Below are 15,799 nucleotides of genomic sequence, written 5' to 3'. Positions count from 1 at the left end.
CTGACTATGCCATCTACCCTGCAGGGGAAATTCCCCAGCCTGGCACTGAGTGCCTGTACTTCCCTCGCTTTGTGCGGGGCACGTGGAACATTATGGCTCCTGGAGTGTAGTTCCCACATCACAAACCCAGTATAAGGGATGGCAAGGTTGGGAATCTCTGATCGGCTGAGGGACCCAGGACAGGAAGAGCAGTGCGGTGCTGCACAGCAAGACCAGATGTATCAGCAGAGCTGTGCAGAGAACTAGGACTGGGTGAGCAGGTCAGGGTTGAACCACATTAGCGGAGCTGCCAATGCTATTACTAAAACCAGTGGAAATTTGTGGGCTCTATAAAATCCTGGATTCTGCGATTATGTTTGGTTTGGGGTTTTTTTTGGTTCCTTCAGCATTCTCAGAAACATGGCTTTCAAGTGCAGCTCTGCTCTGAAGAGGAACTAGTGCACATTTCCCCCCCTCACTTCTGCTGCTTCCTGCATGCACTTACATCTGCTGACTGGACTGACATAACCGAGTTGTTGCTGCATTTTACCCCATTAGTCCAGAAGAAGCCAACACTGCGGGGAGAACGAACTGGATTCAGATTAGAAATGCGTACTAAATTCTAGGTTGTTTATATTACACCCAGGCAGCTTCCACTGAAGACCAGGGGAGCTGCACACATGTCAGGCAGGGGCTATTTTGCTCTGCAGACCCTTACTGGTGATGATCCAAAGCGGTTATGAGCCCTGTTTTAATCAAGAGTGCATGGGGATGGCGAATAGGGAAAAACCCACATAGTTTTACTTGTATACAGAGCAAATTTGTCCTGTGATCACTGAAAAATAATTGACAGAGTTCCAGGAGGCCATTGTTAGGGTCATTTTTCAGAGCAGAGATGCATTGTACAAGGAATAATGTTTACAGATTACTATTATTATCACACAGGAAAGCCTAGAGGCTCTATTCAGGGCTCAGGGCCTTCTTCGATCTGACATTGTACAAACACATAGTAAAGAAATACTCCTTGCCCTAAACAGTTCACAGTTGAGCTCATTGACAGCATGCCAGGAGCCTGCCCACTGCAACTGCTGCCCTGCCAAACCCACCCTCGCAGAAAGTTCTTACTTCCCCAGCAGCAACAGGAGTGTGAATTACGCCCCTGACATGCAGTGTTGTTTTCAAAGTCCAGTTTAAATACTGATGCATTATTAAAAACCATGCTCAGTATGCTCACTGTGCAAATTGGTGTGGTAAGCAACAGTCCTTGCCAGGAATAAATCGTAATGTGAGTTTACAGTTCCTGATAATGGGTATTTTAGGGTCTCTTGGTGGAGAAAGCCGTCTTGCTGCCAGAGAAGCTGTTTTGGCCAAAACATTCACAAGTGACCACGAATCAGGTACTTGGATCTTATGATGAGTCTGCTGGGGTGGGTGGGTGGGTGGATGCATTGATTTGGGGGTGCCTCCCTGTTTGTGTGTCCAGACTGAGACAGGCAGGTTGCTCCAATTGAAGACAAGTTGAGGGAGGTTAGGCTACATTGGTAGGGACATGTTCAGTGGAGAAAGACCAAAGAGTTATAGTGGTAGGATGGCCATGACCATGATCATGGTTGGAAGACAACCAAGGGGAAGAGCAAAGACTTGCTATATGGACTGGATATCAGCAAGTCTTAGAGAGACCAATTTGTACAACAGCCTTGCCTACAATCATGAGTTTTGGATTAGGGCTACACGTTACTGAGCCCAAAAGCAGAAGCAGAATAAGATTACAAGTCTAAACTGCCTAGCTAGTATTCCTACAAGTCTTGAGTAACTGGTCTGCTAGCATCCATCAGTCCTTGATTCTGGGAGAGCGCCAGTCCAGTTTAGATCATAGGCCCTAGTGAACCAATTACAATATGTTCCCTTTCCCATTTCTTTTGCCACATTTTCAGGGCACAAGTTTCTGTAGGGAGGCAAAGCAGCTATCGTTAATGCTCTGAATAAGCCTTAAAGCACATGTGTTTATGTAAATGCAGTTTGCTCCTGTGCTGGTTTTACATATTCATCATTTATAGCTGTGTCAAAGGATCAACTTTGGCCAGTTTTGGATACAAATGACTTTAGTACTGTTGGCTAATTTGCATTGGCAGGAATTGTTTTGCATTCAGGTTTGTCAGAGTGTGACGGGTTGGGTAACAGAAACTCTCTCAAGACTGTCACTGGATGTGGTGGGATACCACTGAGAAGAAAACCCCTGCCAGAAAAGGCTTCCCTCCACTCCCCTCTTGCTCAGCTGGATGCACCAGTCGGCTCCAGCACAGACCAAGAGGTTGTGCCATGCCCCCCCTGCAGTTCACAGAAACTAAGATTCACTTAGCCCAGGGGTTCTCAGTCAACAAGGACTTTCCCAGCATCCAGTATTCAGTCTGTCTGGGAGCCTAAACCGCGAGTACATCTGTTTTACTCTGTATAAAGCTTATACAAGGTAAACTCATAAATTGTCCGCTCTCTATAACACTGACAGAGAGATATGCACAGCAGTTTGCTCCCCCAGGTATTAATCACTTACTCTGGGTTAATTAATAAACAAAGTGATTTTATTAAGTGGTTTCAAGTAATAACAGGCAGAACAAAGCAAGTTACCAAGCAAAATAAAACAAAACACACAAGGCTAACTTAATACACTAAGGATCTAGTTACAAATACTAAATTTGCACCCTAGACGTTATCTCAGGTATAATCCTTTTCAGACCAACGTTGTAGTTTATGGCCTGGGTCCAGCAATCACTCACACCCTCGAAGTTACAGTCCTTTGTTCCATTTTCTTTCAGGCATCTCTTTGGCGCAGAGAGGCCATCTCTTGAGCCAGCTGAAGACTGAAGGGGCTTCCAAGGCCTTTTATAGTATCTCTCTTGTGGGTGGAAACCCCTTTGTTCTCCTGTGCAAAATCACAGCACCAAGATGGATTTCATAGCCACCTGGGCAAGTCACATGTCCATGAATGATTCAGCTTTTTGCAGGCTGAGGCCATTGTTTGCATGTTAGTTTGAACGTTCCCAGGAAAGCTCAGATGTGGATTGGCGTCTCCCAAAGTCCATTGTTAGGTAAGCGCTCCCCATTACTTGAATAGCCCCTTCACAATATATTGGCCAAACCTCCCTTATGTGTCCCTACAGCAACACTTCAAATACAAGCATAGAGCCAACTCTCATAACTTCAGATATAAAAATGACACATGTCTACAAATAGGATGAATATATTCACTAAATCATAACCTTTGCAAAGATCTGTTACATGGCATATCTAGCACAAAGCCTATTCCAGTTATGTCATATTTACAGAGGAACAGAATTGCTCAGGGGACTGGCAGTGGAAAATGGAGCATTTCATCACGAGGTCACTGGCTGGTAGGCAGTGAAATTCACCGCCGTCTGATGGCTCTGTGGAATGAGGTGGGGGTCTTCTTAATGACGACAGGTCAAATGCAGCCCTGGCGTAAATCCATGCCCCTGGTAACTTCACTGGATTGCACCTGCTCACTGGGGCTGAATTTAGCTTGGTGTGCCCTCCTTGCAAAACCAGCAGTGCAACAATGGATGTTAACTGATACCCCTGTTAGCCATCGCAGGAGTAAATGGCCGTAGGCTCTGGTCCCTAGAGCTGGAAGTGCAGACACGTGAGTAGGGTAAGGGGGAGAAGCTGCCTGTGCTATACCCATGCTGCGGTGAACACTGTCACTTTCCATTATGACTAAAGTCATGTCCAGCATTAGAAATAGGGTGTGGGAAACGGGGTTTATTACACTAAGGGCTACATGTGCCGTCAGTGGAAGACCAATGGATTTCCTCCCTTGCTCTCTAGAGGGCTCTAGCCACAGTCATTTGGCTGACTTCTCTGCTAGCTCTTCCTGTGAGTGGCTCTGCAGCCCTCCAATTCAGTGTGACTGCACTGAACTCCGCTGCACGGCTCGGCCTTTCACAGGTGAGAGCTGCGTTTGGCCCACTGGTGCTGTCGTCAGCACTTGGGTAGCTCCTAGGCTCTCTGTGCTCACTTGGGGGCAGGGAGGGTTTGCACAAGGCACATTTACGTCCCATTTCGAACAGGCTTGTGGTTAAAATGCAGGGGTAGCGCTCAGACACCTAGATTCAATTCCCATCTCAGCTGCGGACTCCCTGAGTGACAACAGGCAGTTCTGTTTCTCTCTGTAAAATGGGTATATCAGGTTATAGCTCTGCAGTGCTGGGACTGTCATTAGTATAAGGGGCCTACACTGTTTCTTTTTTGAAAATCTCTCAACAGTCCCCAAGTGAGCACGGAGTGCCTTTCTAGAGGCCTTTGAGAACTTACACATCAGTAGCCCTGGAGGAGTAATCAGATGTTTTTGCTCATGTCTGAGACACAGATCTCAAGAGGAAAATCTGGAAAAGGACAAAATGGAAGAACGAACCAGCTCAGACTCCCTAATGGTAGGGGTCATGACATGCATTTTCAGGCAGCTGTAAAAGGGCATGTTAAACCAGGCAATTAATAAAACTTGTTTAAATGTGTCCTCTCCATACTTGTGTTAGTAAAAGACGATACAAGTAACAGTCATGTCTACACAGACGGCTTTGTTAAAGAAAATATATTACACCCTAGGGAAGTTGGGAGCTTCAGTGGGGGTGAACGCTCTTTTTCAAGCGGCCAAAAAGCATAGTAAAACTTTGAATAGAAGACAGGTAACAGCTTGGCTTTCAGACCAGGACGCTTACGCTTTACACAAACCGACTCCAATATGTTTTAAAAGAAACAAGACCGTAGTTTCAGATGTGGATGTGCAATGGCAGGCAGATTTGGTGGCTATGCACCGGTTCTCCAAACACAACAGCGGTTTTAAATACATCTTAACCATGATAGACATTCTATCCAAATATGCCTGGGCCTTAGGCCTAAAAGACAAGATGGTTGTGATAAATGAAGGGACGGAGGGTAGCTTCTTTTTCTGGACACCCACCCAACCAGTAGCTATAAAATCTCTCTTAGTAGCTGTCTTCTAAATTCTACCTGTAAAGGGTTAAAAAGTCTCACAGCTATGCATAGGTATAAGGAAGTGAAAAGGCACCTGGCCAAAAGAGCCAATGGGAAGGCTAGAACTTTTTAAAATCAAAAAAAGACCCCCCTTTTGTCTGTTTGGTGTTGTTCTCCAGAGGAGAGGCAGACAGGGCAGCAGCATGCTGTAAGAAGCTTGGGGCAGGTATGAAAAAATCATCAGTATCATACCCAGAAACTCATTTAAACCCCAGATATGGAAAATACATCCTGGAACTCAGGCTATTGAAACAGCAACTACAAGGATTAAGTGTCAAGAATAGCTTTCTTGAGGTCCAGCTTAAAGGTTACAAGCAAAACAAAAACACCAGTGTTAGTACAGAGAAATCCACAAGCCATAACAAAATAAAAGGGATAAACGTAATTGCATCTTCCTTAAAAAAGCAGCCTTTAACAAACTCAGAGAACTGGTAGGTAAGGTCCTATGAGAAGAAAATCTAAGGGAAATAGGAGTTCAGGAGAGCTGGCGCTTTCTCAATGAAACAATATTAAATGCCCAACTGCAAACTATCCTGATGCAAAGAACAGATAGGAAGAATAGCAAGAGGCCAGTATGGCTTCATCAGTAGCTATTTAATGACTTGAAAATTGAAGAGGAATCTTAAAAAAGATGGAAACATGGACAAATTGCTAAGGAAGAGTACAAAAAAATAGCACGAGTATGTAGGAACAAAATCAAAAAGGCTACATCACAAAATGAATTACATCAAGCAAGGGACATGAGTCAATAAACAGAGATTCTTTAAGTACATTAGGAGCATTATGCTTATAAGAAGCACATGGGCTCTTTTTCAGGGGAAAAGGCAATACTCCATGTTTACTGAACATACAACAATTAGCATATGCATTCAATCACACACACACACACACACACACACACAAACTGTCCCGCCAGTACTTAATCTTGCGAATTCCTTCCTAAAGAAGCTGATCAAATGCCTCACAAAGCTTACTTAGCCCATGGCTACACTCACACTTTACAGCGCTGCAACTTTCGCACTCAGAGGTGTGAAAAAACACCCCCCTGAGCGCTGCAAGATACAGCGCTGTAAAGCGTCAGTGTAATCAGGGCGGCAGCGCTGGGAGCGCGGCTCCCAGCGCTGCACGCTACACCCCTAAAGGATGTGGTTTACATGCAGCGCTGGGAGAGCTCTCTCCCAGCGCTGCCACTTCGACTACACTCACACTTCAAAGCGCTGCCGCGGCAGCGCTCCCGCAGCGCTGCTGGGGCAGCGCTTTGAAATTCCAAATGTAGCCATACCCTTAGAAATGAAGCATGTATGCAGTCAATATTCATAACTTAAAGTACAAAAATGATACATGCATACAAATAGGATGAATAGATTCAGTAAACCATAACCTTTACAGAGATATGTTACGTGGGACATGTATCACAAAACATACCCCAGTTATGTCATATTCCCATAAAGCATTATGGGATACATAGGCCTTGGCTACACTTGCAGGTCTGCAGCGCTGTGAGTTACAGCTGTCTTCGTACAGCTCTGTACGGAAAGCACTGCAGTGTGGCCACACTGACAGCTACCAGCGTTGCAGTGTGGCCACATTTGCAGTGCTGTTGGGAGTGGTGCATTATGGGCAGCTATCCCAGCTTTCAAGTGGCTGCAACGTGCTTTTTAAAAGAGGGGGGTGGGGTGGAGTGTGACAGGGAGCGTGGAGGAGACAGAGTGAGTGGATTTTTGGAGCCGACACTGTGTGAGCTCTCTGCCTTGCAAGTTCTAAGGACTGGAAGATACACAGCACCAACCTTCAATCATTTTAAAAGTTTCGACCCCTTCCCCCACCCCTCTCTTATTCACTAAATGCAAATAGCCTTCAGACCAGATAAGCAGCTGCTCCAAAATGGACTCCCCTCCCCCCCCCGCCATGTTGCTTCTCTCCTCAAGCAAACATTAGCTGTGAACATTTCCAAAAGAATCCTCCTGCCTGCCTCTGCTCGAGCAAACAGGAGCTGTGTTTGTTTTTTAGATAAGCAGCTCCGGGAGCCCGGAGTTCACAACAAAACAGCAGAGTGGCTGAACAGGCATTCTGGGATACCTCTGAATACCTCCGAGGCCAATTACAGCGCTTTTGGTGGCCACACTTGCGGAGCAGTGCTGCACGCTGCAATCCTTATACCCCAGGCAGAGCAGGAGTACAGCCAGCACTGCAGCCAGGGAGATGCAGCGCTGTATATGCCTTGCAAATGTGGACGGTGAGTAAGTTGCAGTGCTGTAAACCCACCACCAGCGCTGCAACTCTCCAGTGTAGCCAAGCCCATAGTCACATAGTTATCAATGGGTTGCTGTCAAACTGGGAGAGTGTATCTAGTGGGGTCCTCCAGGTATCAGTCCTGGGTCTGGTACTAGTCAATATTTGTATTAATGACTTGCTAATGGATTGGAGATTGTGCTTATAAAATTTTCAGATGACATCAAGATGGGATGTGTCCAAGCCCTTTGGAGGACAGGATTAGAATTCAAAATGACCTGGATAAATTGGAGAAATAGTCTGAAATCAACAAGATGAAATTCAGTAAAAGATAAATGCAAAGTGCTTCACATAGGCAGAAAAAATCAAATGTACAACTACAAAATGGGGAGTCACTGGCTAGGTGGTCAGTCTGCTGACAAAGATCTGGGGGTTATAGCAGATCACAAATTGAATGAGTCAACAATGTGATGCAGCTGCGAAAAAGGCTAATCTTCTAGGGTGCACTAACAGGAGTGTCACAAGTCAGATACAGGCTGTAACTGTCCCCGTTCTACTCGGCATTAGTTAGGCCCCAGCTGAAGTACGGTGTCCAGTCCTGGGGAACACACTTTAGGAAGGATGTGGACAGATTGGAGAGAGTGCAGAGAAGAGCAACAAAAATGATTAAAGGTTTAGAAAACCTGACCTATGAGGAACAGTTAAAAACATCTTGCCATGTTTAGTCTTGGGGGCTGAGGGGGGAACCTGATAATATCCTTCCAGTATGTTACGGGCTGGTATAAAATCAATGGTGATTGATGTTCTCGATGTTCTCTGAAGGTCGGACAAGAAATAATGGACTTACTGTGCAGCAAGGGAGATTTAGGCTAGATATTAGGAAAACCTCTCTAACTAGAAGGGTAGTTAAGCTCTGGAACAGGCTTCCAAGGAAGGCTGTGGAATCCCCATCGTTGGAGGTTTTTAAGAACAAGTTGGACAAACACCTGTCAGATATGATCTAGATTTACTTGGTCCAGACTCAGTGCAGGGTGCTGATTTGATGACCTCTTGAGGTCACATCCAGCCCTACAGTACATTTCTATGATTATTCAGAAATGTGGACACCAATCCTGCCTTATGGAAGGTGAATTTGCAAAATTTAGGGTCCCCTTCAAAGTGTAAGACCCAGAGTAGCCAGTCGGTTGGCTCCTGCTTTAATCTACCACCTGTGTTATTTGCACAGGAGAGTTTGCTTGTGCGTTATCTTCCTCGGTGTAGGTTAAAAAAAGGGCCACAATGCTGCCACATTTAACTTTACTCCAGATAGTGCTCTTTGCTTCCTCATCATATGTTCCCACAACTGTTTTTGTATCAGCTCTGACATAAGGAGAAAGAGACCACATTTGCTGCCCAGCTCTTTGCAAACACTGTGGTTTGCCTTTGCATCCCAGAGCTGAACTCTGGCTGGTGTGATGGGGCAAGGCCAGATGGCTACAGTAAAGTAGTAAGAAACAGGTATATTAGCCCCAGGCTAAACAAATCCCTGGTACCATGGTAACCAAATGGCAGTTGCTCCAGGTCAATTAAGACACCTGGGGCCAATTAGATCCTTCTAGAAGGCAGTGGAGACAGCTAGGTTGATGGGGACACCTGAAGCCAATCAAGACTGGCTGAAACTAGTTAAAAGCCTCCCAGTTAGTCGGGGGGGGAGCTGTAGGAGGAAGCTGCACTGCTGGAGAAATGGGGTAGTACAAATCCTATCGGGCACAAGGAAGGAGGCCCTGAGGTAACGATGAAGTAGATGTTGAGGAAGTGGGGTTCTGCAGGGGTCTGTTTTGGGACTGGCTCTGTTCAATATCTTCATCAACAACTTAGATGTTGGCATAGAAAGTATGCTTATTAAGTTTGCAGATGATACCAAACTGGGAGGGATTGCAACTGCTTTGGAGGATGGGGTCATAATTCAAAATGATCTGGACAAATTGGAGGAAGGGTCTGAGGTAAACAGGATGAAGTTTAACAAAGATAAATGCAAAGTGGTCCACTTAGGAAGGAACAATCAGTTTCACACATACAGAATGGGAAGAGACTGTCTAGGAAGGAGTATGGCAGAAAGAGATCTAGGGGTTATAGTGGACCACAAGCTAAATATGAGTCAACAGTGTGATGCTGTTGCAAAAAAAGCAAACGTGATTCTGGGATGCAATAACAGGTGTGTTGTGAGCAAGACACGAGAAGTCATTCTTCTGCTCTACTCTGTGCTGGTTAGGCCTCAACTGGAGTATTATGTCCAGTTCTGGGCACCGCATTTCAAGAAAGATGTGGAGAAATTGGAGAGGGTCCAGAGAAGAGCAACAAGAATGATTAAAGGTCTGTAGAACATGACCTACGAAGGAAGGCTGAAGGAATTGGGTTAGTTTTGTTTGGAAAAGAGAAGACTGAGAGGGGACATGATAACAGTTTTCAGGTATCTAAAAGGGTGTCATCAGGAGGAGGGAGAAAACTTGTTCATCTTAGCCCCTAAGGATAGAACAAGAAGCAATGGGCTTAAACTGCAGCAAGGGAGATTTAGGCTGGACATTAGGAAAAAGTTCTGAACTGTCAGGGTGGTTAAACATTGGAATAAATTGCTTAGGGAGGTTGCGGAATCTCCATCTCTGGAGATATTTAAGAGTAGGTTAGATAAATGTCTATCATGGTCTAGACAGTACTTGGTCCTGCCATGAGTGCAGGGAACTGGACATGATGACCTCTCGAGATCCCTTCCAGTCGTAGAGTCTATAAATCTATAAGTAGGGGGCTGCCGTGAGGAAGTGGCCCAAAGAATTGTACTTGTCCTGTTTTAAAAAGTCTGCTACCGATAGCTACTACTATTAAGGTCCCTAGGCTGCAGCCTTGAGTAGAGGGCAGCCCTGGGCTCCCCCCTCCACTCTCCCCGATTAATCACAGAGACAACAGAGACTGTGTGAGGGAGGATTGCTTCTTCCCACCTCCCTTACTGACTTATGATGAAAATGGCTCAGTAGGCTGTGACCCTCGCCTCTAGAGAGAGAAGGCTACGTGGAAGGTCACAGTGAGCCTCTGAGGCTAGTATAAACCATGAGGAAGTGCGAGACCCACTGAGACAAGGTCGGAGCTTTGTCACACCAGGAACAAGCCACCCAAATGTCACCCTGCCGCCCAGGCACATTGGAGCTCACTGCTTCATCTGTGAGAACATCTTAGCTAGTTCCTTACTGTTATGGACCAGACCCTCTGTGGGTGCAACTCATCTATAGCTATATTGACTTTCTGATTTACTCCAACTGAGGAACTGGCCCAAGTAGTTTTCAAAAGATCCTGGCCTTGGTTAAAGATAAGCTGATGATGAAACTCAAACTATTCTCCTGTAGCCATGAGCAAAATGGGCCGAAACACAAAAATGTAAGCTGGCTCATATGGAGCTAGGAAATGGCTCAGTACATTTTACTGGGAAATCTAGGACAGATTTTGGTTAATAGATTTATAAGAAGGTCAAAAAACCACCATTCCCCTTCAGCAGTTACAGGACACACTAGTCTATCACAAGACCAAGAATTATCATATGAACAACCCAATAGCTAATTGTCTCACCCAGTCCCCGCTGACAGCTGTTCTGCCTTTTATAATTGCCTTGCAATTGCAAGATATGTCAGAGATGACTTATGTTATTTAAAAATCATACTAATTTCTGCTGGGGTGTATGCACCCTGAGACTAGCAGTTCCACTTCCTGTCTCCCCAGCACTAAAGTAAATCAAGGGTAGCTCCACGGACATCTATGCTGTAATCATGGTGTTGAGATCAATAATTAGGGCCCTACCAAATTCACAGCCATGAAAAACATGGCATGGACCATGAAATCTGGTCTTTTGTGTGCTTTTATCCTATACCATACAGATTTCATGGGGGAGACCAGCGTTTCTCAGATTGGGGGTCCTGCCGAAAAGGGAGTTGCAGGGTGGGCCACAATGTTATTTTAGGGGAGGTCACAGTATTGCTACCCTTACTTCTGCACTGCCTTCAGAACTCAGCGACCGGAGAGCAGCGACTGTTGGCCAGACACCCAGCCCTGAAGGCAGTGCCCCGCCAGCTACAGTGCAGAATTAAGAGCGGAAATACCATACCATGCCACCCTTACTGCTGCGCTGCTGCTGGTGGTGGCTCTGCCTTCTGAACTGGGCTCCTGGCCTGCAGCTGCCACTCTCCAGCTGCTCAGCTCTGAAGGCAGCACCGCCGCCAGCAACAGCACAGAAGTAAGGGTAGCAGTAGCACAATCACTACAATACAACCTCCTACAATAACCTTGTGATCCCTCCCGCCACTCCTTTTTGGATCAGGACCCCTACCATTACAACACTGTGCCAGTTCAGATTTAAATAGCTGAAATCATGAAATGTATGATTTTTAAAATCTTATGACTGTGAAATTGACAAAATGTAACATGAATTTGGAACGGCCCTATCAGTGATCCAACAGAGCATGCAGTAATGCATCACACAACAGGCTCGTCTGTTATATAGGTGTAGTGTAAGGGAAGACAACGAATGGTGGACTTGCCTAGACATGACTGTGATTCTGGAATAAGATAGGGTGTGAATTTAAAGTGGAATAGCTATTCTGGACTAACTCCATGCATGGACGCTCTTACTACCGAATAAGAATGGTCTTTTTCTGGTTTAGGTTAATCCACTTCTGGAATAACTCCATGTCTAGACAAACCCTTAGAGATGTGACAACGAATCTCCAACCTGCTTGGAGAGAGAGCACCCTGTCACTGCTGACCTAGCCTCAATGTACCTCCTTCATCTCCTTGGTGATGCAGTTTTCTTACCCTTGAAAGCATGTGCTATGAGAAAGCTATGCCAGGTACAGAACGCAGCAGTTCTCCTCAGGGAGATGGGCTATTGAGAGCATATCACAATCGTGCCTCACTCATTTCCACTGGCTCGTCACAGAATATCATGCTGAGTTTAAAATCTGGGGCTGGGGGTTTCAAGGGAGACCAAGGGAATTAGGCACCTAAATCCCTCTTAATTTCAATAGGTGTTGGGTACCTAACTCCTTTAGGGGCCTTTGAAGATCCCAGCCTGGTTCCTTGTCTGCAAGGCTCCAAATCAGGGGTGGGAAAACTACGGCCCATGGGCCCCATCTGGCCCATTGGGTGTTTTAATCCAGCCCTTGAGCTCCCACTGGGGAGCAAGGTCTGGGGCTTGCCCCACTCCACACATGCTGTGGCTCTGCACAGCTCCCAGAAGCAGCAGCATGTCCCCTCTCCAGCTCCTATGTGTAGGGACAGCCATGGGGCTCCTCACATTGCCCCTGCAGCTCCCATTGGTCAGAAACTGCAGCCAATAGAAGCAGCAGGGGTGGCGCCTGCCGATGGGTCAGCACACAGAGCCGCCTGGCCACGCCTCCACATAAGAGTAAGAGGGGCACATGCTGCTGCTTCTGGGAGCTGCTTGAGGTAAGCGCCGCCCGGAGCCAGCACCTCTGACCCCCTCCCATATCCCAACCGCCCACCCTCCACATCCCTTGGTCCCAGCCTGGAGCACCCTCCTGCACCCCAAACCCCTCATCCCCAGCCCTACCCCAGAGCCTGCACCCACAGCCAGAGCCCTCACCCACCCAAACCCCTGCCAAGACCAGAGCCCCCTCCTGCACCCTGAACCCCCAGCCCAGTGCCACACCCCCAGCTGGAGACCTCACCCTGACCCAGCACCCCGCCGCAGCCCAGAGCCCCCTCCCACATCCTGAACTCCTCATTTCTGGCCCACACCCCCAGCCAGAGCCCTCACCCCCTCCTGCAGCCCAACCCCATTTTGTGAGCATTCACAGCCCACCATACAATTTCCATACCCAGATATGGCCCTCGGGGCCAAAAAGTTTGCGCAGCCCTGCTCTAAATGCTCCCAGCCATTGACTGCCTGTCACAGGGTGACTGGCCCCTTTGCGAGGGAGTCGGATCCAGCGCACCTGTGACTGATTACCTGTGGCCCAGTTGGGCTTAAGGGAAGGTGTGACATTGCACTCCATATGCTTTATGAAAATATGCTTATGAATGTAAATATAATGTAACTGGAATATACTTCATGAAAAAGGTCTCTTGTAAGGTATCATTACAAAGCTTATAATCTACTGAGTGTGGGTCACCCTATTTGTATGCATGTGTCACCCTTGTATCTGAAGCTAGAAATGTAAAATATAACTCTGTGGTCCTATGGTAACTATGCAAAGTGTGTGGCCATTAATTGTGGTTTAGAATCTTGATGGCTCCCATGGACTAGGACAATTGGTTGTGAATGGGTTTATTTACTTGCAAGTCCTCCTTTGTATGCATGGGCCAGCCCATGGGTAATGAAGAATGAGGTCTCACAGGACATGTGACCATGTCTCATGATACTGGAATCCATCTTAAATCTGGTATTTTTTCCATTTAGAAGGAGGGGTGGGGACCCAGAGAGACAAAGCTATAAAAGGGGGTGGAACAGAACAAAAGGGGCTGCCAATCATGAGAAAAACCCTAGCTACCACCTAAGATGTCTGCTGGAACTAACAAGGGCTGTACCAGGGGAAAGGATTGGGCTCAGACTAGGAAGGAGTCTAGTCTGTGAAAGAAACTTATTGGAACATCTCTGAGGGTGATATTACCTGTAATCAGTTTCTTAATGTATTAGTCTTAGATTTGTGTGTTTGCTTTATTTTCCTTGGTGACTTACTTTGTTCTGTCTGTTATTACTTGGAACCACTTACATCCTACTTTTTATACTTAATAAAATCACTTTTGTTTATTAATTAACCCAGAGTAAGTAAGTAATACCAGGGACGGGGGTGGGGGGACAAATAGCTGTGCATATCTCTCTATCAATGTTATAGATGGTGGACAATTTATGAGTTTACTCCATATAAGCTTTATACAGAGTAAAACGAATTTATTTGAGGTTTGGATCCCATTGGGGTCTGGGTGCTGGAGATGGGTGACCTGCTGAGCAGTTTTTGGTTAAAATCTGCAGCTTTGGGAGCGTGGACCAGACCTGGGTCTGTGTTGCAGCAGGCTAGCATGTCTGGCTCAACAAGGCAGGGTTCTGGAGTCCCAAGCTGGCAGGGGAAATGGGCTCAGAGGTAATTTCAGCACGTCAGGTGACAGTCAGAAAGGGGGTCTCTGTGACCAAATCCATCACAGAAGGCACTTGGGTCTGATAATGGGAGCCAGCAGCAAGGGAAGGAGGGCTACTTATGGACCTCCCTCAGCCCAGGGAGGTAAAGGAAAGAATGACAGAGAGAGCTGCTGCAAGGATTCCTGAAGGAATCAGCTAGGGGAGCTGCTGAGAGCCCAGAAACATGGGCCCTAAGGAGGAGGGCTGGGGTAGCCCCTGAACCTGACGGGAGAGACAACATGCCAGAGAGACTTTTTTATTTTGAGTCTCAAGGAAGAGACTGTGGGTATGTCTACACTGCACAATAAGCCCAGAATCTGACTCAGGTTTGAGCCCAAGCCCCTGCTTCTGTCTACATTGCAAATCAGTCTGACTCAGGTCAGCAAGCACTCAGGATCAGGGCCTTCGGGCCCTGCTGGGGAATGGGTCAGAGCCTGAGTCCTGCTGAAAGTCGGGTCTAGTCCCTAGCCAGTGTAAATGGTTGTGTCTCATTCGTTGATTTCAGTGGAGCTGGACACATTTATATCTGCTGGGTGTTTGGCCCTTAAGTTTGTGAACTAAAGACCCAACCAGTCTTTTCTGAATATAGCACCATTATGTAGTTGCCATGTCCTATGCTGGCCGTGTGCAAATGACCTGTCTGTGTACACACACAGCCAGATACCGATGGCCTTACCCAACTTTCACTCAGCTCTTATTTAAGCAAAGCTCTCCCTGAAGAACCGATTTCAGGATCAGGCCCATTGTTTGTAATTAGAGCTTGTCAAAGTTTTCAGGAGTAAAAATCAAAAGAAATGTAAAGTTTTTTGTTTTTTTTTCAATGAAAAATTCCGAACAACCACCTTGTGAAATTTTTCAAAAAAATTCATTGGGCTGAAGGGAAAAGACATGCTTTTTCCACTGGTGAACAAATGAGAGAAAATGGGCTTTTTCTCACTTTTTATTTTTTTTCCAGTGGAAGAAGGGGGGAGAAGGGGAGTGTTAAAACCAAGATAAAGTGGTTTGTCCCCAATCAAACCAAACCAAAAACGTTTAAAAAACTGAAATTTTGCTTTTCCAATTTTTGTGTTAAGAAATTTCAAACCAAGGGGGCAAAATGTTACTGGAAATTTTTGTCGTGATTGAAGAGGCAGTGTCAATCAAAATGTTCTTACTAGGGCTGTCGATTCATCAGTTAACTCATGCGATAAATTCCAAAAAATTAATTGCAATTCATCACAGGTTTAATTGCACTGTTAGACAATCGAATACCAATTGAAATGTCTTAAATATTTTGGATTTTTTCTACATTTTCATATATATTGTATTCTGTGTTGTAACTGAAATCAAAGTGTATATTTTTATTACAAATATTTGCACTTTAAAAATGCTAAACAAAAGCGA

The sequence above is a fragment of the Gopherus flavomarginatus genome, chromosome 14 (genome assembly GCF_025201925.1).
Source record: "Gopherus flavomarginatus isolate rGopFla2 chromosome 14, rGopFla2.mat.asm, whole genome shotgun sequence".
Taxonomy (NCBI): domain Eukaryota; kingdom Metazoa; phylum Chordata; order Testudines; family Testudinidae; genus Gopherus; species Gopherus flavomarginatus.
Note: the sequence above shows the minus strand (reverse complement) of the source record.